Genomic DNA, 24,717 nt, shown 5'->3' with positions numbered 1-24,717 from the left:
TTCATTTGCCTTAGTAGACGAAAACAATCATGTCCTTAAAATAGGCTCAGTACAACATTACACCTCAATTTTCACATCAGAATTAACAGCCATCGAAGAAGCTCTAAAGTTAAAGCCATCAAAGGAAAAACTTCTTATATGCACTGATAGCAATTCTTCAATTAAATCGCTAAGCTCAATTAACCCCTCCGACCCATTCATAAGCCGTGTTAAAGAACAACTAGTGCGTAGCAAAAATACCAAAATCCTATACACACCAGCTCATGTTAACATTAAGGTAAACGAATTCGCTGATAAGACCGCTAAATTAGCTAGCAATTCACCCACAATAATGATTAACAACTACACGAAGAAAGATCTGATGAACCTAATATATCCACAACTAAAGCAAGAAACCCAAATTGGCGCAAATGCATATTATAAATCAATCAATCCCAATTTTTCAAAACCGATTTATCCGAGCCAACTATCTAGACAACAACAAAAAGTCCTCATCAGACTACGATTAGGTCATTCCAAGCTAACTCACGAACACATCATGAAAAATCAGCAACCCCCCGCTTGTCCAAACTGTAATAACCCGTTAAACATGAACCATCTACTATCCTGCTTCAACAACAATAACTACTCAAAATCGCTTACAGCATCTATTCAGGAAATTGATTACTCCCAACTGAAATCTCACCTACCAGCTAGCATTCTTAGAAATATATAATGATTTAAAATTTTATCTTACAAGCAATAAACAATTATTAAATATTTTAGGTGAAGGTCCTGGCAACCAGTCCTAATGTTACTTTTTATATTTTTTGTAAATTAATTTTACACTAAATAAATAAATAAAAAAAAAAGTTCCAGTTTATTCGTTAAAATTGCCATTTTTATCATCGTATAATTATAAATAAACCATATTTGTAATTATGTCTTGTATGGCAATGTAATTTGTAAAGATACGGTACCAATAAAGACACAACAAAATAAAAATAAACACAATTTACTTGAAGTAATTTCTTTTGGCATAAATGTTGAATGAAAAGAGTGCAGAAACAGGCCTATTAACCAAATTGAAAATTCTTCATTTTCTTTTCTTTTTTAGATTCGTAACATCATACCCATTTTTTTTCCAACTCTCTCATACATGTATGAACCTAAACTCACGAGCCTATTGGAAAAAAAAGAGGAAGCATATAGACATCTTGTTATTTCAGATAATCTTTGGTCGGATATCAAAATCAAACAGCTGACACGTATATAAGATAGACTTATGCGTACTACAGACTATAAGTTTTTCCGGACGGAATGTCTGTGTTTGTAAAGAATTTTATAGTGTGTCCAATCGATACGAATTGTCGGCGATGACTATTTAGTCATCGGTAAATGTGTTATCGATCCCATAAACATGCAGCAGTATCGATTATGCCTTCGGACTTAACTTATAATGTGGCCACAGTGCGACAGTGCTCGTGTCGAACATATATCATACGTTCGACACGAGCACTGTCGTCCGGATAAACTTACCCAATAAACACAAACGTTTGAAAAATGCTAAATTTCAACAATTTTTCAAACATTTTTTCAAAGGATTAGGGTAATATTCAAGTTGAGAAATTGTTGAGAAAATCGCGTTCTCAACAAAAAACAGACATTACCCTCAACAGTGAAATTCAACACATTAGCAATAATATCTCAAGTGTTATCCTCAAATTGAAATGCATCGCTACTCAATAATTTGTCAAACAATTTTCGATGCGAGTCAAATTCAAAATTAACATCGTTGCAAATACTTTTCAACCTAAATTTGTATGAATGATATCCCCACTTCAAATTGAAAGTCAAAGCCAAAATTCTATGAATTTTGTATAATTTATTAATTTTCATCAAAATAAAATATATAATAATACACTACACTACATAATACACTACAATACCAATTGATAAATAATAATCTTATTAAACATATCAACAAATAAGAAAAAAAAAACAAACAACAAAACTTTAAATATCTTAAACATTATTAGTAAACACTTTTGCATTGATAATTCGTTTTCCTTCCTCTTGGTGTCATAAAACAGCATTAAAATTTATTAACAAGCGGGCAATTTGAAATTAGGAACGTACTGGACCGCGTGTTAGAATTGATTTCCAGCAGAAGGAATTCACAAAATATCCATTTTAAACTGATAATAGCATATGAATTAAACTGACGATGTGATGCCCATTTTCATCCAGAAGTTTGTTGTTTTTAACAATTTTAATTGGTTGCACTTGTAATGTTTCTGGAAACTTTTTCTTGTCGATAAGCCACTCATTTTTCATTGGTCAGCTTCTTAATGTTTGCAAGAATGTAGCATCCAAAGATTTTGGTTTTCTGCAAAGAGATTTAAATTTAGTGACTTCTCTAAAGTGTTGATTTAATTTTTCATATTGACGTACCAATTATTATAAACTATTTGAAGCAGTTCCAGTTAATTGTCCACCATTTTTTCATCGGTTTTTAATGTTTTCAAGAACGTAGAATCCATAATTTTAATTTTCTGCAAAGAGATATACATTTCGTGATTTCCTTAAAGTTTTATTTCATTTTTTTTTCACTTACCTATTTTTATAAACTATTTGGTTATTTGTCTAAAATTTTCCATTTTTTTATTTCTTGCAATTGACCACGAACTTCGTTGCACAAATAAGTATTGAAAACCACATGGTTTTTTCGTTGCATTTTAGGGTACACAGAAAAAAATTTCACGAAAATTTTTCCAATTAAAATCTTAATTGAGTTTTAAAAAATATTCAATTAAAAATTTAATTGATTCAACAAATTTTTTAATTGAAATAAAAATCAATCACACAAATTAATAGTATCAATTAAATATTTAATTGGATCAATTAATTTTTTAATTGACTGTCAATTAATTTTTTAATTGATACTATCAATTCTGTGATTGAAGACATTTCAATTAAAAAATTAATTGGATCAATTAATTTCGTGATTGAATCAGAAAAATTTTTTTTTTGTGTAGTGTTTTGTCAAAGTTTTCTCATATTATCTTCAACAACTTTTCAAAGATTTCGTCAACATTTTGGCAAATTGGAAGTAATTCGCAAACAATTTGAAGATGTATTGAAGATGAGCTATTTCAAGTCAAGTTGAATTTATGTTGAAAATTATATTTACCCTCAAGGCCGGTATGCACCTCTAGCGAAAAATTTCATTCCCATAAGAAATGCATTGCTATTTATGCTAACGAAATTTTCGGTAGCGTTCAATTTCGTAAGCTGGTACGCACCTCTAATGCCCTTTACAGATTATCAGATATTTCGGACGACAGTGCTCGTGTCGAACATATCGCATATATTGGACACATTATCAGTTAAGTCCGAAGGCATAATCGATATGCTGCATGTTTATGGGATCGATAACACATTTACCGATTATTTAGTCATCGCCGACAAGTCGTGTCGATCTGACACACTGTAAGATTCTTCACAAACACCAACATTCCGTCCGGAATAACTGATAGTCTGTAAAGCGCATAATGAAAATAACAGGGTTGTCAAAAGCATATTTTGGCAGCAAACATTTAATTTATTACAATCATTAGGTCTGTTCGCGTACTTTTCCAGTAAAAAATATCCAGTAAAAACTAGCAAGAGAGTAAGAGTGTATTTTACACTCTTTGCTTAAAATTGCTGAAAAGTACACGAACGGTATCCAGTAACTATTTGCACATTGAAAATTTCAGCTGCTAAAACATTGAAAACAAAAAATAAATCCTGTATATTTAACTTCCAATCGTAGTTGCCGAACATGTACATTGTATTGGTACTTTGTTTGTTATCATAAACCAGCTGACAAACTATGCTATGGTTTGCAAGATTTTACTGGGGAAAAAATCTCTAGCAAAAACTTGCAATTTCTCTATCTCATAACTGTCAAATGTTGTCTCTCTCCGGCTCTCTTTTGTTGGCGTTTTGGTGTAAACGAACGACTTCCAGTAAAAATTTGTAATAATTATCAAAAATTATCGGGTTCTCGAACGGAGCTATTGTGTGCGTAAGAGTTTTAAAAGGTCTGTAAATAATAAACAATTTATTTGAGAAATATTTGGAACATATATTAACAATTTTTAAAAGCGATTAGCTGCTTTACAATTTGTGTACACAGTCCTGTTTTTTTGTTGTAGACTTAAATAAATTTTTGCTACCGAAAATTTCGCTAGAGGTGCATACCTGCCTTCAAACTGAAAAGTTGTTGCATTTGAAAAACGCTCATCCTGTCGGAAAAGCGCAGTCACTATTGAGAAGTTGTACCACGCCAAGTTACTACAAAAAAGTTTCGCATGAGTGCAATTATTAGCCTTTTTAGATAAATTTATAACGACGCCAATAATAGCTCCAAAAAACAATCAGAAAAAGTGCATTTTAAGATAGTTGTAAAAGAATCATTGTGGTCAAGTAAAACACGATTCTTTAGATGTTTATTTATTTGATTAAATATTTATAAATATAACATTTATACCACTATCACAATACATTTAACATAATTTTTTGCATTAATAATAGAATGATGTTGAGTTACATGTTGCAGCGTCTAACAGCCAGTGTTTTTATTCTCGATGGAGGCAGCGTGTCTGCAAAAATATCTGAAAACCAATCACTTTATTTCATTTGGAAAGTCAAAAATTGTTCATCAATATACCTTTCAAAATTTTATGCAGAGTAATGCGCTTTACAGTTATTCCGGACGGAATGTCGGTGTTTGTAAAGAATCTTATAGTGTGTCGGATCGATACGACTTGTCGGCGATGACTAAATAATCGGTAAATGTGTTATCGATCCCATAAACATGCAACAGTATCGATTATGCCTTCGGACTTTATCTATAATGTGGACAATATATGGGATATGTTCGACACGAGCAATGTCGTCCGGAATAACTGATAGTCTGTAATGCGCTTTACAGACTATCAGTTATTCCGGACGGAATGTCGGTGTTTATAAAGAATCTTACAGTGTGTCGGATCGATACGACTTGTCGGCGATGACTAAATAATCGGTAAATGTGTTATCGATCCCATAAACATGCAGCAGTATCGATTATGCCTTCGGACTTAACTTATAATGTGCACAATATATGGGATATGTTCGACACGAGCACTGTCGTCCGGAATAACTGATAGTCTGTAAAGCGCATAAAGCCCATTATTCGAAATAGCGAAGTATAGGTAAGTATAATATTTCTTAGCATTATTTATGTTTTCTAATTCGAGCATCCTTTAATTAGATGCGCAACTGACATACAAAAACCTTCCAAATACAACAACAGACGACTTGAGGGATGCAGTGCCTGAATTGCGACATGGAGCTAAATTGGGAGAAAAACTTTGCATGGAGAAATGTCTTGAGATATGCCGTGCCTGAATTGCATGGAGAAATGATTAGGTTTTTGTATGTTATGTATTAAATGAAGTACGTAACAAAGACATTTTACGTGTGTTTTATTAAGCTAACCCTCCGACCGTGTACGCACAATTGTGCGGGTAAGTTTAAGGCTCTATAATTTCTTTAATATATGACGTACTGCGATAAGAGCGGCAAAACAATAATTGTATATGCTCTCTCTTTGTCTAAAGGCCGGTACTCTGTTCGGTTTTCGAAACTCCATACAAAACCAAAAAATGCGAAAAACTAGCGAAATTTTTTCCATTTGTGATACTTTGTTTTTTTCGAGTTGAAAAACTGACGTAAATCGATCAGTCAGTATTTTCATAACATGGCGCCATTTGCAATGTGAATTAAGAAATAATTTATTTATTAAACTGATTTTGGTGAATTTATAATGCAAAAGTGAATCGGATTATTATTTAAAAATGTAATCTGATCGATTGAGAAAACAAAGTATAACATGGAGTTGTATTTCCGTAATAAACTAGCAACCAACATCTAGCCGCTTGTAGAACATAAATAATGTATAAAACATGAAATTTAATCACAAATGTTAACAAAATAAAAGCTATATTTGGTGAATTATATTTTACAATCGTTTCATTTGTACTGGGCATCGGAATAACAAACACAAAACAAAATGTTAACAAAAGGAGTACAGCAATTGACTTCAACCAACCAAGCATTAGAACTTTAACCAACATGTATAGTACAGGGGTAGCAATGAATGGAATCACAAGAATTAATTGCTATGTCCAAAAAATATAATTGTAAAGCATTGTAAAATTAGATTTTTTAAATCCAAAGTTATTTGTAAAATAACTTCTGCTTCTTCTTTTTCAATTTAATTATTATGTATGCGTGTATGTGTGTAAATCGAGCCACTAGTTGTCTATGTATATGTAATCATTTCGTGACATTTTGCGATGTTGACAATACATTTTGATGAAATAAACGCGAAAAGTTCCAAAATGGCTGTTTTTTTCTTCAAAATATATTGTCAACACTATCATTTTTCAACGCGAAACAATGATTGAGTGGAACTTTTTTCGCACCAACAAACAGAGTACCGGCCTTAAGAATGTGAAGAACCGTTATAAATATTTGCTTTTCCTATTAATTTTGTAGTTTCAGCAGTGTACTTTGCGCATTTGTAAAAATGAGTGGAAGAAGTAACTTTGCAAATAAATTAAAATTATTTAAATTGTGAAATATTTCATCAAACAAGTGTTTTCAATAAAAAAACATATTAAATATTGTATGCAAACAGTAACTTCGTGATTATTTTGTGTGTTTTGATATTTTTACGTCCGGACTTTTACCGGAATTTAGCGGACTGCAACAATTGTGCGTATCCTGAAAAAAACAGGATACAGGATCAAACTGAACAAACTTAATAATTTAAAATGTTCTATGTACTCATAAATAACAGAATTCAAAAATTTAGGAAAATCTATCACGTGGATCGGCTATAGGTCGGAAAGGGCTAAATATTATTAAATCAATACCATTTAGGTATTATTTGGTAATACCGCACTGTTTATAAAGGGTGATTTGTTAAGAGCTTGATAACTTTTTTTTTTTTAAAAACGCATAAAATTTGCAAAATCTCATCGGTTCTTTATTTGAAACGTTAGATTGGTCCATGACATTTACTTTTTGAAGATAATTTCATTTAAATGTTGACCGCGGCTGCATCTTAGGTGGTCCATTCGGAAAGTCCAATTTTGGGCAACTTTTTCGAGCATTTCGGCCGGAATAGCCCGAATTTCTTCGGAAATGTTGTCTTCCAAAGCTGGAATAGTTGCTGGCTTATTTCTGTAGACTTTAGACTTGACGTAGCCCCACAAAAAATAGTCTAAAGGCGTCAAATCGCATGATCTTGGTGGCCAACTTACCGGTCCATTTCTTGAGATGAATTGTTCTCCGAAGTTTTCCCTCAAAATGGCCATAGAATCGCGAGCTGTGTGGCATGTAGCGCCATCTTGTTGAAACCACATGTCAACCAAGTTCAGTTCTTCCATTTTTGGCAACAAAAAGTTTGTTAGCATCGAACGATAGCGATCGCCATTCACCGTAACGTTGCGTCCAACAGCATCTTTGAAAAAATACGGTCCAATGATTCCACCAGCCAAACCAAACAGTGCATTTTTCGGGATGCATGGGCAGTTCTTGAACGGCTTCTGGTTGCTCTTCACTCCAAATGCGGCAATTTTGCTTATTTACGTAGCCATTTAACCAGAAATGAGCCTCATCGCTGAACAAAATTTGTCGATAAAAAAGCGGATTTTCTGCCAACTTTTCTAGGGCCCATTCACTGAAAATTCGACGTTGTGGCAGATCGTAAGTCTATTCATGATGAAATGTCAAAGCATACTGAGCATCTTCCTCTTTGACACCATGTCTGAAATCCCACGTGATCTGTCAAATACTAATGCATGAAAATCCTAACCTCAAAAGAATCACCCTTTACATCAATACCTTTATGGTATAAATAATAGTACCGCTTAGGTATTATTTTCAATACCATATAGGTACTTTCATAATACCGAATGGTACTTTCATGGTTTGCGTACCGCCTGTACCATTCGGTATTGTACCATACTGGGTTGGCTAACTATCAATAACGTACGGTATCGATTTGAGCCCATATGGTAATAATTTTTCTATGGGTGTACGAACTGGACTGCAATATGGTTAAAAATAAATGGTGTGATGTTAATTTGATGGAATTAAACATATCTAAGTGTAAATTAATGCGATTTTCAAGAGGAACTCCTCTAAATACTAATTATTTTTTCGGATCTAATGAACTAGAAGCTGTCGATTCCTATAAGGATCTAGGTTTACTTATGGATCAACGTCTAAACTTTCGTAAGCATATTCTAATGGTAGTTAGTAAAGCTTACACTGCCCTTGGCTTCATGAAACGGTGGAGCAAAGAATTCAACGATCCCTTAGTCACGAAAACTTTATACACTTCATTGGTAAGACCGAACCTGGAATACGGTTCCGTAGTTTGGGACCCCTATTACGCCATTTTTAAGAATATGATTGAATCTGTTCAGAAGCAATTCCTTCTATTTTGTCTTCGTGGACGTGGGTGGAACCACAGCTCACTTCCGTCATACGAATATAGACTAAATATTATAAGATTACCCTCATTGTCAAGTAGGAGGACGATGTTAAATGTGACTTTTGTTATGAATATTATTCAGGGAAAAATTGAATCAGAATTTCTTCTTAGTAGAATTCTGATCAACGTTCCGATCAGACCGAGCAGAAATTTTGAACTTTTGCGTATTTCATACTTTGGAGCCAATTATGCCAATAACGACCCCTTTCGTCGATTATGCGTACAATTTAATCAACTTTACGGTATAATAAACTTGTCTGAGAATAGAGAATCGTTAAAAAGAAATATTATTTTACATCTAAATAGATAAGTAATAATGTACATATTAGTCTGTAAGGATGTATATATCTATAGACTTCAAATAAAGGAAGAAAAAAATCGCTTGCTGTTAGAAGATGCTAAATTATCAAAGAGAGAAGTCGAGAACGAAGAACAGACAAAAACTGCATGCTTTGGAAAGTAATCTTTAAGGAATTTCAAGGTAGGTGCTTTAAATGTAAGAAATTTGTATTTTTCTTCAAAATCTGCCACTAATTACAAATGTAAATATATTTGGTTTAAGATACTTTTAGTTTTTTTTTAATTATTTCATATAAACTTTATACAAATATGCACATATATTTTGGTCAACTTTAGCATATGGTTTGTACCCAGCTGTGCTCCAGACAGATAATATTTGTTTCATTTTTGATACAATTAGGTATCTATTATATAATTGTAGTCTTTTATAAAATAGTGATCTTTGCTTCCTTTCGGTTCCCAGTCTTCTCAGCCTAAAATTGTGTGTATTTCGTAACATAGAGGGTCGTGCATCCGATACGTATTGAATTTGTTCTGAAAGGTATTGTGGTGTGTTTCCGTTTCGCATTTTTTGTATAAATATAATTGTGTTGAATTGAAGTCTTTGATTAATATCCAACCATTGTAGTGTACTTAGCATAGATAACTAAGTAATAGATGAGCCATCGCTCTCCGACCAGAAAATGTTGAAGCCCAAATGCATTTTCTGACATTTCGTTTTGTGTTTTTCGTAAAGAGAAAAAATTCACAAAAGTAAATTTTGTAATTTTGCGGTTTTGGTCACAATTTGTTGTGCAAATATAAACTTTTGGATATTTAATTTGATTATAAATCATCTGGTGTATCAAAAATTTTTAAATTTTGGATATAATAGAAAAATTGTAAAAACGTTTCTCAGAGAGAAATAGTAATTCCTCTATTTACTTCGTTTATTCCTCATTTTGGGAACTATCAGACTGCGTTTGACACCGATGGGCCATCCAACAAGTGAACAGAATTGTCGAGCCGCATTCAAAATGTGGGTTAATTATTGTATTGTATACATTAATTGCTGTGTTTATTGATATTTGATTTCTAATTCGTCCAATTTTTTTTACAATTTTTTTTACATATGGAATCAACATAGTCTTTCAATTTTAATTAATTGTCTATTATGAACTCAAGGTACTAAATATATTTAACTTTTTCGATTATTTCATTATTTATCTTGAATATTTTATCACTTTCTATGTTTATTTCCATTATTTTAGTTTTCGATTCCTTTAATTTTAACTTGTTTATTTTTAACCTAATATTTATATTGTTTATATCATATACAAAATTCTGCATCTTTAAAAATTAGTGTATCATTCGCATAAAGTATAGTCTCCGATTTATTTAGTATATTTGGCATATCATTTATATATAATGAATACCAATGCTCCTAGATCCCTTTAGGACCTCAAAGTCATTGCCCACAGATTCAGATCGTGTAACATTCACTGTTGTAACTTGTCTTCTTCCTTCAAGATAAGATATAAACCAATTCAGTTCTTTATCTTGGATGCCATAGTTAAATAATTTTTGTATTAGTATCTCTCTCTGGAACATCTATATCTAAGTTCACGGTTGAGCAAGGTACAGAATATAGTTCGAATGAACAAAGAAACTGGTATTCAAATGAACAAAGAAACTGGTATTCAAATAAGGGGATTAAAGTGGAAGAGGCTATAGCATACTCCTCAGCAAACTATTGGACAAACCTCTGTGAATGCATTGCATTTTATGATTGAAAAGGGGTTTTGAAGAACATAATTTTAAATCAGTATGCTATACTATTGCAATATGAAAAAATGTCTACTTATATATTCTTGCCAATATTTTTCATTCATTCTGTTTGGAATATCCTAGAAGTTTATATTATTCAAACTCAACTTTTTTCACAATTACAAGAATTTTGAATATCGAAAATTGTTTGCCAATATACTTTTCACAATTTTATGTGTAATAATAATGGTTTCAGCACTGATTTGTTTGGTTTTAATCGAATAATTTATAAAAAGTTATTAACACTTGGTGTTTCACAAAATATCACGAAGGCTCTTCTAACAAAATACTTTCAATTTTTGTGTGGATTTCCCCATCACAGTTGGCGATTCTTATAGGCCCACTTAACAGTCTATGGTAGCGATGGGGATAAAATCGAACTTTGGTATTGTTATTACATTTATACCCAATCCAAAATGACACACATCCCATCTAGTGAACTGCATTGTTTTGTACTCCCAGCTAGAGTTGAGTAGTTCGCGAAGGAACTAGTTCAATTGAACGGTTCACTGAAATGAGCGAGCTGAACTAGTTCACATCTATCGTTCTTTTCCGTTCACCATGTCAGTTTAGCAAATTAAGCACATTGTATCAGTTTGTTCGCTCAGTTATTTTCACTTTCCTTGATAATTGGACAATTTTCTGCCTTTACGCTAATATCGATATTTTTACGCATAAGATGTTCGGGATTCTTTTCGCATGGGTTTTTTAGGATGCATAAATCAACGCAAGGCTAATATGTTAAATGGACCAGTCACTGACCGAAAATGAACGAATGAACTAACTGACCGAACTAGTTCGTTGATCGAAAAAGAGCTGAAGTGCATGTGTATTTCAGGCGCATTCAGTAAGATAGGAACAGACTTTAGTCTCATGCATGCGACTAAAGTCACACATTTCGGAGTTTTTAGTAAGGTCACATGGCGCCAGAAATGTTGGAAAAATGGAAATACCAATATGTAATAGGTATTTCAAGTTACTGTGGTATCACAATGGAATGAATATTCTAAGCGAGCTTGAATCAAAACAACCTAACCTACCACCACTATAGTGGCTCGCTCTTCAGAAAAGGTTTGACGAAATGAACTGTGATTTTTTAATAATAAGTATTTTTTGATTGCAAAAACAAACAAAAAAATTGTGATACCCGTTTTTCAAACGTGGTTTTTGCATCAAAGTTTTAAGTTCAACGAAATATCAACACTACAAAAGTCGGTACCATTCGTAAATTTCGAAATGTTAATTTACAAAGAAAGTGAGAAAAAAGTACAAGTGCAATTCTATATTTTCTTGTAGGTTGCCCATTATTAGTCGTTTACTACCTTTATTGCCAACGGCTAAATTTCTTGCTAAAATATCAAAAACAGTTGATACAATTTTCGTCACTTTTAGACATAAAGTCAAAATAGATGCACTTTATCTGTACTAGTACCAAATATTAGAAAACTAGCTAACGAACAGAAAAATTGCCAAATTTCCTACTAATTGATACACTCTTTTATATTAATATTTTTTAACATTTTTATTTTAAGTTTATTTTTAATCATTGTTAGACATATTTGTAGGGTTTGTTAACATTTTTTGTTTATTTATAAAGAATATAAAGAAAATTGGGTTGGGATGCTCTGCTTTATGGGGTCTGAGACCAAACAACTTATTACAATATAAAATCAAACATTTTCAAGGAATTGCGGACCGGGTGGCCTATTATTGATGATGTAACCTGTCAATCACATGCGTATAGAGGTTTGAAATATATCCATTTCGACGAATGACAAATTTATGCTTAACTTTTTACCAAAACTTGTTTGAAGCATCTGCACTGTCAAAAGAAAGATCTCAATATATTTATACATAAGCCTCCTGCATTGCTCATATTATCACATATCAAATTTAATATGAATGTCAAAGATCTTCATTTAAACGTATCAACAATGCCTCAAGGGGACAGTTTTTTTATTCAAAAGTTTCAAAATCAGTACTCTCAAAAGCCATTACATCAATGTCGATTTTTACAAAAGTTGACATACGACATCTTTTAACACATTACACTCTTTCGCTCCATGTTTTACGGGCCATGATTGAAGTTGTCACATGTCATTTTTTCAATGCAGCTGGCTTTAATTGTAATGGTATTTTTTTTCTCTCGAAGAAAGGTCTCCGTAACAAAGTCTTTGGAGATAACAGAGTATTGTAAACTTTACCGTGAGCATATTTACATATAAATGAACAAATATGGAACTCGATTTACCATGTAAAAACAATGTACACGAGGAAAGGTCTCACTTTGAGGGCCTCTCTAATGCATATGTTCTGGTAATCATATGACAAGGATAAGACACGGAAAAGTAAAAGTTAATCATAAATCAAATATTTGTTCAGTAGCTCCATCTCCTCCTTTTCATACGACCATTAGCCTTAACACCCATAGCAAGGCCCCTTGTTTGCAAACAGTGGGGAAGTTCATTTGTCCCTTCAACTGTTCGTATACTTCCTTGCAAAGTGTTCATGAGAATGCTGCTTTATGATTGCGTATGGGTGGAGATATCCATTGCTCATAAAGATACTCCTCCCTATTTGCATATTGATAATAAGGATGTAAGTCTTAAAAGACACCTTTAAAGTTCATTTTTATGTCATTTTTCGGAATATAACATCCTTAGTTAGGGAGGGAGACGTAAAGATTCGCAGACATTATAATGAAAATACTGTCATTACTCATGTGATGTGTGGAACTCACCAACGCAGCAAGGGAAAATAAAATCAATCTTTATATACGTATTTCATTTTTACTATTTTAAAAGGATGTGCCTAGCTACTTATTTAATATGCGTTTCTTTGAAGTAAGTTTAATTATCTTTAATGCAAAGGAAAATCCATTGGATTGGAAGAAAATATATGTAAATTAAATGAAATATTGAATATATGGCTTCAAATTATGGCTTAAGGCTAAACAAACTTATAGCTTAGCAAATACAGTGAAACTTCTCAAACTTGGACACTCTGAAAGCGGAAATCTCTCAAACCAGGACAGGTTTCGTGAGACGTTTGCTATATTATCGCATTGAAATTAACCCCTTATAAGAGGACACCCCCCCAAATATGGACAAAATTAAGGCGACCGTGAGTGTCCACGTTTGAAAGATTTCACTAGGGTGATATTTACTTCAAGGATTTAAAGTATTTTTTTTTTGAAATTAAAAAAAAAACAAAACTTTTTTTGAAGTATTTATTATAATTTGGGTTTTTGAACTAAGAAATGTACTTTACATTTCTTATTTCATAAATATCGTGGATAATTTGGTAAATGAAATCTCTATACTAATTTTAATATCATACACGGATGAAAAAGACTGTTTTTCATATGTTTGGCTATAAACATTATATGTTTGGAACACAAATTTTTAAACACAATATTTTTGAGTGCAAGCATATAATGTTCATAAACTAGCATAACATGTTTGGGACATATATGTTAATATGTTAGAACATATTATGTTTGGGACATAAAATGTTTGTAAATATAAAATGTTTGGATGCAAACATATATTAATTTAGAAATAGCCTATAAACATATATGTGTTTAGTAGCTTGGAGCGCTATTTAACAGGGAGCGATATTGAATTAAGTTGGTGGTTGTTGCTTGTTATTACAAAATTAACATTTTATTTTTCCTTGGGCAATTGATCAGCTACTTCTTTGATCCTTACAAACTGTGTGGTCCGCTGTTCGAATCCCCGTCCGGCAAAAGGTAAAATTAAAATAAAAAAATCATACAATTGAATAATTTCTTCTACAATGTTTGTATTACAGAAAAAGGTGCTAAGAACTAAAAAATCTCGTGGAAGTGAGAAAGATGTTGGGGAATATACAATTGGGCAGAAACAAAATTTTGAGCATTCAGGTCGAAAACCTATGTTGTTAGCACCTATATTACCTGTTTATTTTCATAATTCGTTATGATTGTAAATATATAAATAAATAAATAAAATTTTGAGCACAATATTGTTTGGGAGAATTTTTTTAAGCATATAATATTTTTGGGTGCAAAATGCTTCCAAACATATTATATGTTCACATAATAACATATTGTTTTTTGGAAGACAACATTATTGAATTTGGATGCAAAAATACAAAATGTTTGAAACTTAGACTACCCAAACATATATTGTTTAGACTAATATGCTTTCAAACATATTATATATTGGAAGAGATCAAACATATAAATGTTTGGGCAATACCCAAAAATGTATATGCTTGAAGCAAAATATGTTTGGGAGTATATGTTACAGAAGCGATTTTTTGTGAGCGTGAATAAGTGTCTGTTTGTATTTTTAATAATTTTTTCCGTACAGGCGTATAAAATGTGTGTTTTTAGGTATATATGTAGGCATATAAAGGGTGATTTGTTAAGAGCTTGATAACTTTTTTTTAAAAAAAACGCATAAAATTTGCAAAATCTCATCGGTTCTTTATTTGAAACGTTAGATTGGTCCATGACATTTACTTTTTGAAGATAATTTCATTTAAATGTTGACCGCGGCTGCGTCTTAGGTGGTCCATTCGGAAAGTCCAATTTTGGGCAACTTTTTCGAGCATTTCGGCCGGAATAGCCCGAATTTCTTCGGAAATGTTGTCTTCCAAAGCTGGAATAGTTGCTGGCTTATTTCTGTAGACTTTAGACTTGACGTAGCCCCACAAAAAATAGTCTAAAGGCGTCAAATCGCATGATCTTGGTGGCCAACTTACCGGTCCATTTCTTGAGATGAATTGTTCTCCGAAGTTTTCCCTCAAAATGGCCATAGAATCGCGAGCTGTGTGGCATGTAGCGCCATCTTGTTGAAACCACATGTCAACCAAGTTCAGTTCTTCCATTTTTGGCAACAAAAAGTTTGTTAGCATCGAACGATAGCGATCGCCATTCACCGTAACGTTGCGTCCAACAGCATCTTTGAAAAAATACGGTCCAATGATTCCACCAGCGTACAAACCACACCAAACAGTGCATTTTTCGGGATGCATGGGCAGTTCTTGAACGGCTTCTGGTTGCTCTTCACTCCAAATGCGGCAATTTTGCTTATTTACGTAGCCATTCAACCAGAAATGAGCCTCATCGCTGAACAAAATTTGTCGATGAAAAAGCGGATTTTCTGCCAACTTTTCTAGGGCCCATTCACTGAAAATTCGACGTTGTGGCAGATCGTTCGGCTATTCATGATGAAATGTCAAAGCATACTGAGCATCTTTCTCTTTGACACCATGTCTGAAATCCCACGTGATCTGTCAAATACTAATGCATGAAAATCCTAACCTCAAAAGAATCACCCTTTAGTTGTGAATACCACTGAATCCAGTGGAAATGTATTTTTTTCTTGAAACAGCGAATGTAAGTGATATATTAACGAAAACAAAAATTGCCCATACTTGCCCCTGTTAAAAAAATAATTTTTTTGTATGCCCATGCAATACTGCAAGGAGGTTTTTTGAAAATGCTGAAGTTTCATTAGAAATTACAAATATTGACCTTGAGCTAATAACCAAAGTGCATATGTTAATGATTGCCGTTTCCAGTGGACATGAAATCGAAATAGAGAAGTTTCGACAATCTGCTTTAAGTACTGGCAGATTGTTTGTTAACAAATATCCTTGGTATTGGATGCCTCCAACGCTGCATAAATATTTTATACATGAACCGGGAATAGTGTCTAATGCATTGTTGCCAATAGGTCAATTGTCCGAAGAGGCTCAGGAGGCCCGAAACAAAGACTTCAAACGTTTCAGGGAGGATTTTGCGCGAAAATGTAGTAGGCAGAAGGCTAACGAAGACATTTGTAATAGATTTTTAATCACTTCAGATCCTTTAATACGTTCTCTAAGAAAGCTTCCAAAGAAAAAATTTCAAAATTTCCCTATTGCAGCTCCTGAGGAGCTCCACACCTCAAACCCCCTAAAGAGGATAATGTTGAAAATTATGATATGGAAGATAATGCTGATTTTGAAAACATAGAAGAAGAAGATGATGATGTTTTTGCTAATGACTCAATGTCAGATGACCAATAATATAAAAAACTAAAAAGAAAAATTAACAACCGTTTCTTATTTTTGTATTGGATATGTATTTCATTAATTTTAAGAAAAAAAATAATAAAGTTACATTAAAGTAAATAATTTTATGACGTTTCTTGTATCTAAAACTGTTTCCTAACTAAAAACAAGTAAGTAAAGTAGAAAGTCGGGCGGGGCCGACTATACCCTAAACCACCCTTACTGAATTAGTAATCATAAGCATTTGTGGGGTAACATTGATATAGGTCTGGGAGATAAACCGCAGTTGCATATTTAAGAAAATTAAGGGGTACATGTTTATGGGTGCTTTGTCTCAATCTGACTATAGCTCATAGTCAGTGTTGCCAGGTAAAATGTTTGGTTTACCCTACAAGGACAAAAAAGTTCCCTTCTTTTCCATACATTCCCACACAATTTTCCCTATAATATTTTTCGGTAAATTTAAACAAATTTTACAAAACAAAAATGTTTATAAGTAATTTTTATCTTAAAACATGAATATGCAACGTATGTAACTTAGAATATAAATTTGTATTACCACCACGGTTGCCACAGTTGGTAGAATTCTACCCAAAATAGTAATCTTTTTTGTTAAATCTCTATAAAAGTAAAATTTTGGAAAATGTTTCTATAAACAAATTTTTGTTAGAAATTTTTCTATAGAAATAAAATTTTGACAATAAATTCTAAAGAAATAAAATTTTGAGAAAAAAATTCCATAGTAATAAAGTTTTGAGAAAATTTTTTATAGAAATAATATTTTGACAAAAAAAAATCTATAGAAATACAATTTTGATAAAATTTTCTATAGAAATATTATGTTGACAAAATTTTCTACAGTAATAAAGTTTTGACAAAAAGTCTATAGAAAGATTTGTTTGGTAGCTTTGTGGTAATTTGTGGTAATCTTCAAATTTTGTTAGATTTTTTTTTGGCACGAGTGGTAACTGTTGTTACCACACATTGTTAAAGATCAAGCCTTGCCGGCTTCTAATTTCCTCCTCTAGAGCCACCAAAATGTAAAAATTATTACAAATTGTGTTGAGTGAAAATGTCCCTACATTGTGGCCCTACGTCCCTACAAGACGCTAAATATTAGAAAAACCCTACACATAGGGAATTTCCCATACTTCTAGCAACACTGGCTGTGTTGATATTGCGCCTACGGAGTTAGTATGCCACTAATATTGAGCCCATTATTAAAAAAGAGAAAATCGTTAAATTAGTGTGGGTAATAAATACAAATTTGTAAAAATCGAGCAATATTCTTATGTAAGAGCTACAAGTACGTATAAGAACGATCGGCTAGTACATCAAAATTTGAAATTTGAGTAACATTGGTTAATAAATAAGAGTACTATGGTCAATTTGGGAAAATCGAGCGATGCATATATATGGAAGCTATATCTAAATCTGAACCAATTTGCATAATATTTTGCTGGTTTGATTAATACCACAAAAGGTTACCTTGTGCAAGATCTGAGTAAGATCAGTTAAGAAATGAGGCCTGTATGGGCACACATAAGGCTATTAGGGCCGAATTTTTCAAAATCGGGTGATACATATATGGGAGCTATATCTACATCTGAACCGATTTCGATGAAATTTTGCACATATAGTTAGGACTATAGATGACTGGATCTAGCCAACTTTTAGTAAGATCGGTTAATAAATAAGGGTTCTATGGCCAAATTTGGGAAAATCGGGCTATACATATATATGGGGGCTATATCTAAATCTGAACCGATTTCGATGATTTTTTGCACATATAGTTAGTGCTATAGAAGACTATATTTAGCCAAATTTGAGTAAGATCGGTTGATAAATAAGGGTTTTATGGCCAAATTTAGAAAAATCGGGTGGTACATATATATGGGAGCTATAGCTAAATCTGAACCGATTTCGATGATTTTTTGCACATATAGTTAGTGCTATAGAAGACAACATTTAGCCAAATTTGAATAAGATCGGTTGATAAAAAATAAGTTTTATGGCCAAATTTAGAAAAATCGGGCGATACATATATATGAGAGCTATATCTAAATCTGAACCGATTTGGATGAAATTTTGCAGACTTGAAGGGCGATGGAAAAGATTACCTTTTGCCAAATTTGGTAACGATCCGTTTGAAAAAAAGCGCAACGTGACCCCATTTGTCGAAATCGGGCGATACATATATATGGAAGCTATATCTAAATTTGATCCGATTTCTTCCAAATTCAATAGCGTTCGTCCTTGTGCCCAAAAAACTCCTTGTACCAAATTTCAACAAAATCGGTTAATAATTGCGTCCTGTGAACAACAAATACATGGACAGACGGACGGATGGACACCAAGCGCTAGATCGACTCAGGAGGTGATTCTGAGTCGATCAGTATATATTTTATGGGGTCTAAAATCAATATTTCTGGTAGACACATTTTTTGGCCGATCAAACTTATTATACCCTGACCACTATGTGGTTTAGGGTATAAAAAATATATATTGCGTTATTGAGAAGCTTGGCTGATTTAATCACACTTTTGGGTGTCAATTACCCCAGTGTGCATCATTGAATGGGGGTATAATAACTTTGTCATTTCGTTTGCAACAAATAGAATAATTGCTTTTAGACCCCATAAAGTATATAAATTCTGATTCGATCTAGCGATGTCCTTCCGTTCGACAGTCAGTTGAAATCAACATCCGAACGAAACAAGCAATCAACTTAAAAGTTGGTACAAGTAGTTTTTATTGATATAGATCAGATGGTATTGTAAATGGCCCATATCGGACTACTTTTAGGTATAGCCCACATAAAAATTGAGCCGCCAGATTTGACTTGTGGAGCTTTTTGGATGAGCAAAATTCAACCAATCCGGTTAAAATTTGGAAAGTGATGTTAGTATATGCCCACTAACATTCGTTCATATCGGTCCATAATTACATATAGCCCCCAGATAAACTGATTACCAGATGTGACTTATGAACCCTTTGGAGGAGTAAATTTCATGCAATCCTGTTGTGCAAAGTTTGGTCCATATCGGTCCATAATTATAGCCTCTCGGCACATGCAAATTTCATCTGATCCGACTAGAATTTGGTACGTGATGTATGTCTATTCCCTCTAACAAAAATACAAAAATTGGTCCAAATCGGCCCATAATTATATATAACCCATATATAAATCAATCCCCCAAGTCAACTTCCGGAGCCTCTTTTTTATTTTCATTCGGTCCGGTTGAAATTTGGTACGTGATTTAAGTATATGGCCTATAACAACCATGCTAAAATCGGTCGATATCAGTCCATAAATATATATAGCTCCCATATAAACCAATCCCCGGACTTGACCTCCGTAACTTGGCTTACCAGATGACCGTGTTTCGCCTGTATTGTCCCGGAATTTCGTCTCCAGGAAGTGCCCCGAAGGGACATATAATCTCTATAATGTATGTTAATAAAAAATATACTTGTTTAAAAAATTAATTGAATTCTTCGGAACTGTTAATTGATATTTTAATTGATTCCATTAAAAATTTAATTGATTTTTGTTCCGATTTTGACAAAAATCCTGGAATTTCAATTACTTGCAATCGAAATACCAATTTTATGTTGGCGAGCTGTTAAACATTATTTCTTTAAAAATAATATTCTGAAGAATATTCAGAAACTCATATTGGCTATAGAAAATGGCACAAATATCATTGTAGAAATATATGCTTTAGTACCATGCAATGCAAAATGTTCCGTTAAAAGAAAGAATCGTTATGAGCGCGAAGCCACAGACTTTCTAAAACGGAAAAAATGCCGACTTTCAAGAATCACCAACATTTGCAAAAAAATCTATCTTATACAAATATTCGCTGCCAGCTTCATGCAGCGAATATTTGTATAAGATATCGTCGAAAAAGGACGCCACTTGATAAAAGAAAACAGAAAATTAACTTAATTTATTTGTTTTTATTTATTTTTAAAATAATTAATTTTTTATTTTTATTTATAATGTCGTGCAAGCAAACATCACATATTTTTACACACTCTATTTTGGTTAATTTCAACAATAAGTAATCATTCCATATTTGCTTCGTGCCCATCAAATGTACAAACGCAGACATTATGCAACTGCAAATAAAAATAAATTAAACCATATATCAAAAAGCAGGTAAATTTGTTTGAATTACACTTTCCTTTTTTGTGTTCACATAAAACCACGTGCCACACGCTCACAAAAAATCGCTTCTGTAACATATACTCCCAAACATATTTTGCTTCAAGCATATACATTTTTGGGTATTGCCCAAACATTTATATGTTTGATCTCTTCCAATATATAATATGTTTGAAAGCATATTGGTCTAAACAATACATGTTTGGGTAGTCTAAGTTCCAAACATTTTGTATTTTTGCATCCAAATTTAATAATGTTGTCTTCCAAAAAACAATATGTTATTATGTGAACATATAATATGTTTGGAAGCATTTTGCACCCAAAAATATTATATGCTTAAAAAAATTCTCCCAAACAATATTGTGCTCAAAATTTTATTTATTTATTTATATATTTACAATCATAATGAATTATGAAACTAAACAGGTAATATAGGTGCTAACAACATAGGTTTTCGACCTGAATGCTCAAAATTTTGTTTCTGCCCAATTGTATATTCCCACACATCTTTCTCACTTCCACGAGATTTTTTAGTTCTTAGCACCTTTTTCTGTAATACAAACATTGTAGAAGAAATTATTCAATTGTATGATTTTTTTATTTTAATTTTACCTTTTGCCGGACGGGGATTCGAACAGCGGACCACACAGTTTGTAAGGATCAAAGAAGTAGCTGATCAATTGCCCAAGGAAAAATAAAATGTTAATTTTGTAATAACAAGCAACAACCACCAACTTAATTCAATATCGCTCCCTGTTAAATAGCGCTCCAAGCTACTAAACGCATATATGTTTATAGGCTATTTCTAAATTAATATATGTTTGCATCCAAGCATATTATATTTACAAACATTTTATGTCCCAAACATAATATGTTCTAACATATTAACATATATGTCCCAAACATGTTATGCTAGTTTATGAACATTATATGCTTGCACTCAAAAATATTGTGTTTAAAAATTTGTGTTCCAAACATATAATGTTTATAGCCAAACATATGAAAAACAGTATTTTTCATCCGTGCATTTCTAAATAAATACATTAACACAAAACACAGTAATTCCGTATTCTCCGTCCATTCCAAGTAACAATCAACACACGACTGACGCGCAAATTGAAAAACGTGGTCTTTATGGCCATGTAATGGTTTTAGGCATATCTGTACGTAACCTATAAAAATACTTTTTTCCCTGCAAAAAAGTCAAAAAATTGAATGGCCAGGTACATGATTTTCTCTGCTCGAAAATTATTTTTACAAAGACAGGGAAAATCGTCTAAATTTATTCAAATTGGCAACAGTTTTTTCTTCATATAAATAAAATTTTATATGAAATTGAAACTCAAATGTGTTTTTGCTTATATATCGGCAACCATACCCTCAATAATAAATCGCTTCTGTAACTCTAACACCAAACACATTCTGCTTCAATCATATATATTTTCAGGATTGGCCCGAACAAAATATTGTTTGTATTGTTCAAACATATTATGTTTCACCTTAGACATACATTTGTAGAAAAACATTTTAATGAAATTTTCTTTGTGTATATATATTTTTAATATTTTAATTGGTTATTTCCATTCTTTTACTTGCAGCATACACTAGAGGTCTACCTTTCTAAACACATATATGTTTGTAGGCTATTTTTAAATTAATATATGTCCGCACATCATCTGGCAACCCTATCCGTATCGAATATTCAGAACGTGAAGTCAGTATATTGATTTTAATAGTGGTGCAAAAAATGGTCCATATCAGTTCATAATTTTATATAACCCCAATATAAACCGAACCCCAAAGATTTTACTTCTGGAGCCTTATGGAATTACTATGCCCTTCGAGTGCCCAATATAAAAAACCTCATGCTTCGGTTAATTTTGTGAAAAAAAAACGCTTTGGGAGAACAATGTTTGTAAATTTATATACAACCAGATATAAATGTTGTAGGTATATTTTATGGCCTTAGGGATTAACTTCAAACAAGGCCAAAGAACAATTAATGTTATTGCACGACATCTAAAAGGTAACCTGAAAATGTCTGTACCATTTGGGTATCACTATGATAAGTGCAGGAATCAATAAATAATAACTACCCTGCCAACATTTTTTGAATTTGGGGGCGCTTCTGAGAATCCCCAGTACGTCGAAAACAATCATATACGATATCAAAAACTCGTCGGAAAAGCGCCGTCACTATTGAGAAGTTGTACCACGCCAAGTTACTACAAAAAGGTTTCGCATGAGTGCAATTATTAGGTGTCTTTATAGATCAATTTAGAACGACGCCAATAAGAGACCCTCCAAACAATCAGAAAAAGCACATTTTAAGATAGTGGTAAAAGAATCATTGTGGTCGAGTAAAACACGTTTGTTTAGATATTTATTAATTTGATAAATCATTTACAAATTCTTAAAAATATAACATTTATACCACTATCACATCACATTTAACATAATTTTTTGCATTAATGATGATGTAGAGTTACAAGTAGCGAGTTACATGTTGCAGCGTCTATCAGCCAGTGTTTTTATTCGATGGAGGCAGCGTGTCTGTAAAATATTTGAAAAACAATCACTTTATTCCATTTGGAAAACCAAAAATTGTTCACCAATATACCTTTCACAATTTTAAGCGTAAAATCTATGTTTTCAGAACTTTATTTTCGTTTTTATTGAAATAAAATATAACAAGCTGGTTGCGCTTGGCGTTTCACAAAAAATAAAATGGCTTTTGTAAAAGTAGTGATGGCAAACTACATGTATGAAGTACATTTTGTACTTTATGATATGCTGCCCCCCATCACAGTAGGATGGTTGTAGTGACATTTACGAGTCTGTGGTAGCGATGAAGATGAAATGGAACTTTGAAATGCTGGCAGGGTACTTGTGTCATGTAGTTATATAATGTTATTGGGTCTGAAACTAATATTTCGATGGGCTGAAAACAGAATAACAAAGTTAGTACTCCCTCATTCTACACAGGAAAAAATGTTAGTCTCATTCCATCACGACATTATTTGATCCAATTAATTTTTTAATTGAAATTGTTTAATCACCAAAATTATAGCATCAATCACGGAATTAATTATTACAAAAATAATTGAATTCTTCGGAACTGTTAACTAATTTTTTAATTGATTCCATTAAAAATTTCATTGATTTTGGTTTCGATTGTATTTGTGTTTGCAGTTTTTCGGACTTGAGTCAAAATTGAATGAAACATTATAATAGTAAATAATTTTTTCCGAACAAAATTTCGATTGTATGTTTAAATGGAAATGTTTTTGATTTAATAAAACCTTTCATTGGATAAATAATAATTTTATTAGAAACATACAAAATGTATACACTCCAACATACGATATGGGGTATACCAAGTTTGTCATTCCGCTTGTAACACATCGAAATATTGGTCGCGACTCGGTACATCATGTACCGCCAACTGACAACCATGGAAAAATTGGTCCATATCAGTCTCAGTGATGTAGGTTAGGTTAGGTTAGGTGGCTGCCCGATGTATCAGACTCACTTAGACTATTCAGTCCATTGTGATACCACATTGGTGAACTTCTCTCTTATCACTGAGTGCTGCCCGATTCCATGTTAAGCTCAATGACAAGGGACCTCCCTTTTATAGCCGAGTCCGAACGGCTTTCCACATTGCAGTGAAACCACTTAGAGAAGCTTTGAAACCCTCAGAAATGTCACCAGCATTACTGAGGTGGGATAATCCACCGCTGAAAAACTTTTTGGTGTTCGGTCGTAGCAGGAATCGAACCCACGACCTTGTGTATGCAAGGCGGGCATGCTAACC

The 24,717-nt window shown here is 32.7% G+C and overlaps 1 long non-coding RNA gene across 1 annotated transcript; it reads right to left on the bottom strand.

Annotated features, from left to right (window-relative positions):
- Positions 1-23,270: 23,270 nt before the first annotated feature.
- On the bottom strand, positions 23,271-23,691 carry LOC142228663 (uncharacterized). Its single transcript, XR_012720236.1, has 2 exons — positions 23,521-23,691; positions 23,271-23,453 (listed from the first exon to the last, which is right to left on the bottom strand). It is a non-coding gene; the product is annotated as an uncharacterized LOC142228663 (long non-coding RNA).
- Positions 23,692-24,717: the final 1,026 nt, after the last annotated feature.

The sequence above is a fragment of the Haematobia irritans genome, chromosome 3 (assembly GCF_050003625.1).
Source record: "Haematobia irritans isolate KBUSLIRL chromosome 3, ASM5000362v1, whole genome shotgun sequence".
Classification (NCBI taxonomy): Eukaryota; Metazoa; Arthropoda; class Insecta; order Diptera; family Muscidae; genus Haematobia; species Haematobia irritans.
Note: the sequence above shows the minus strand (reverse complement) of the source record. Positions and strands in the feature narration are given on the sequence as shown.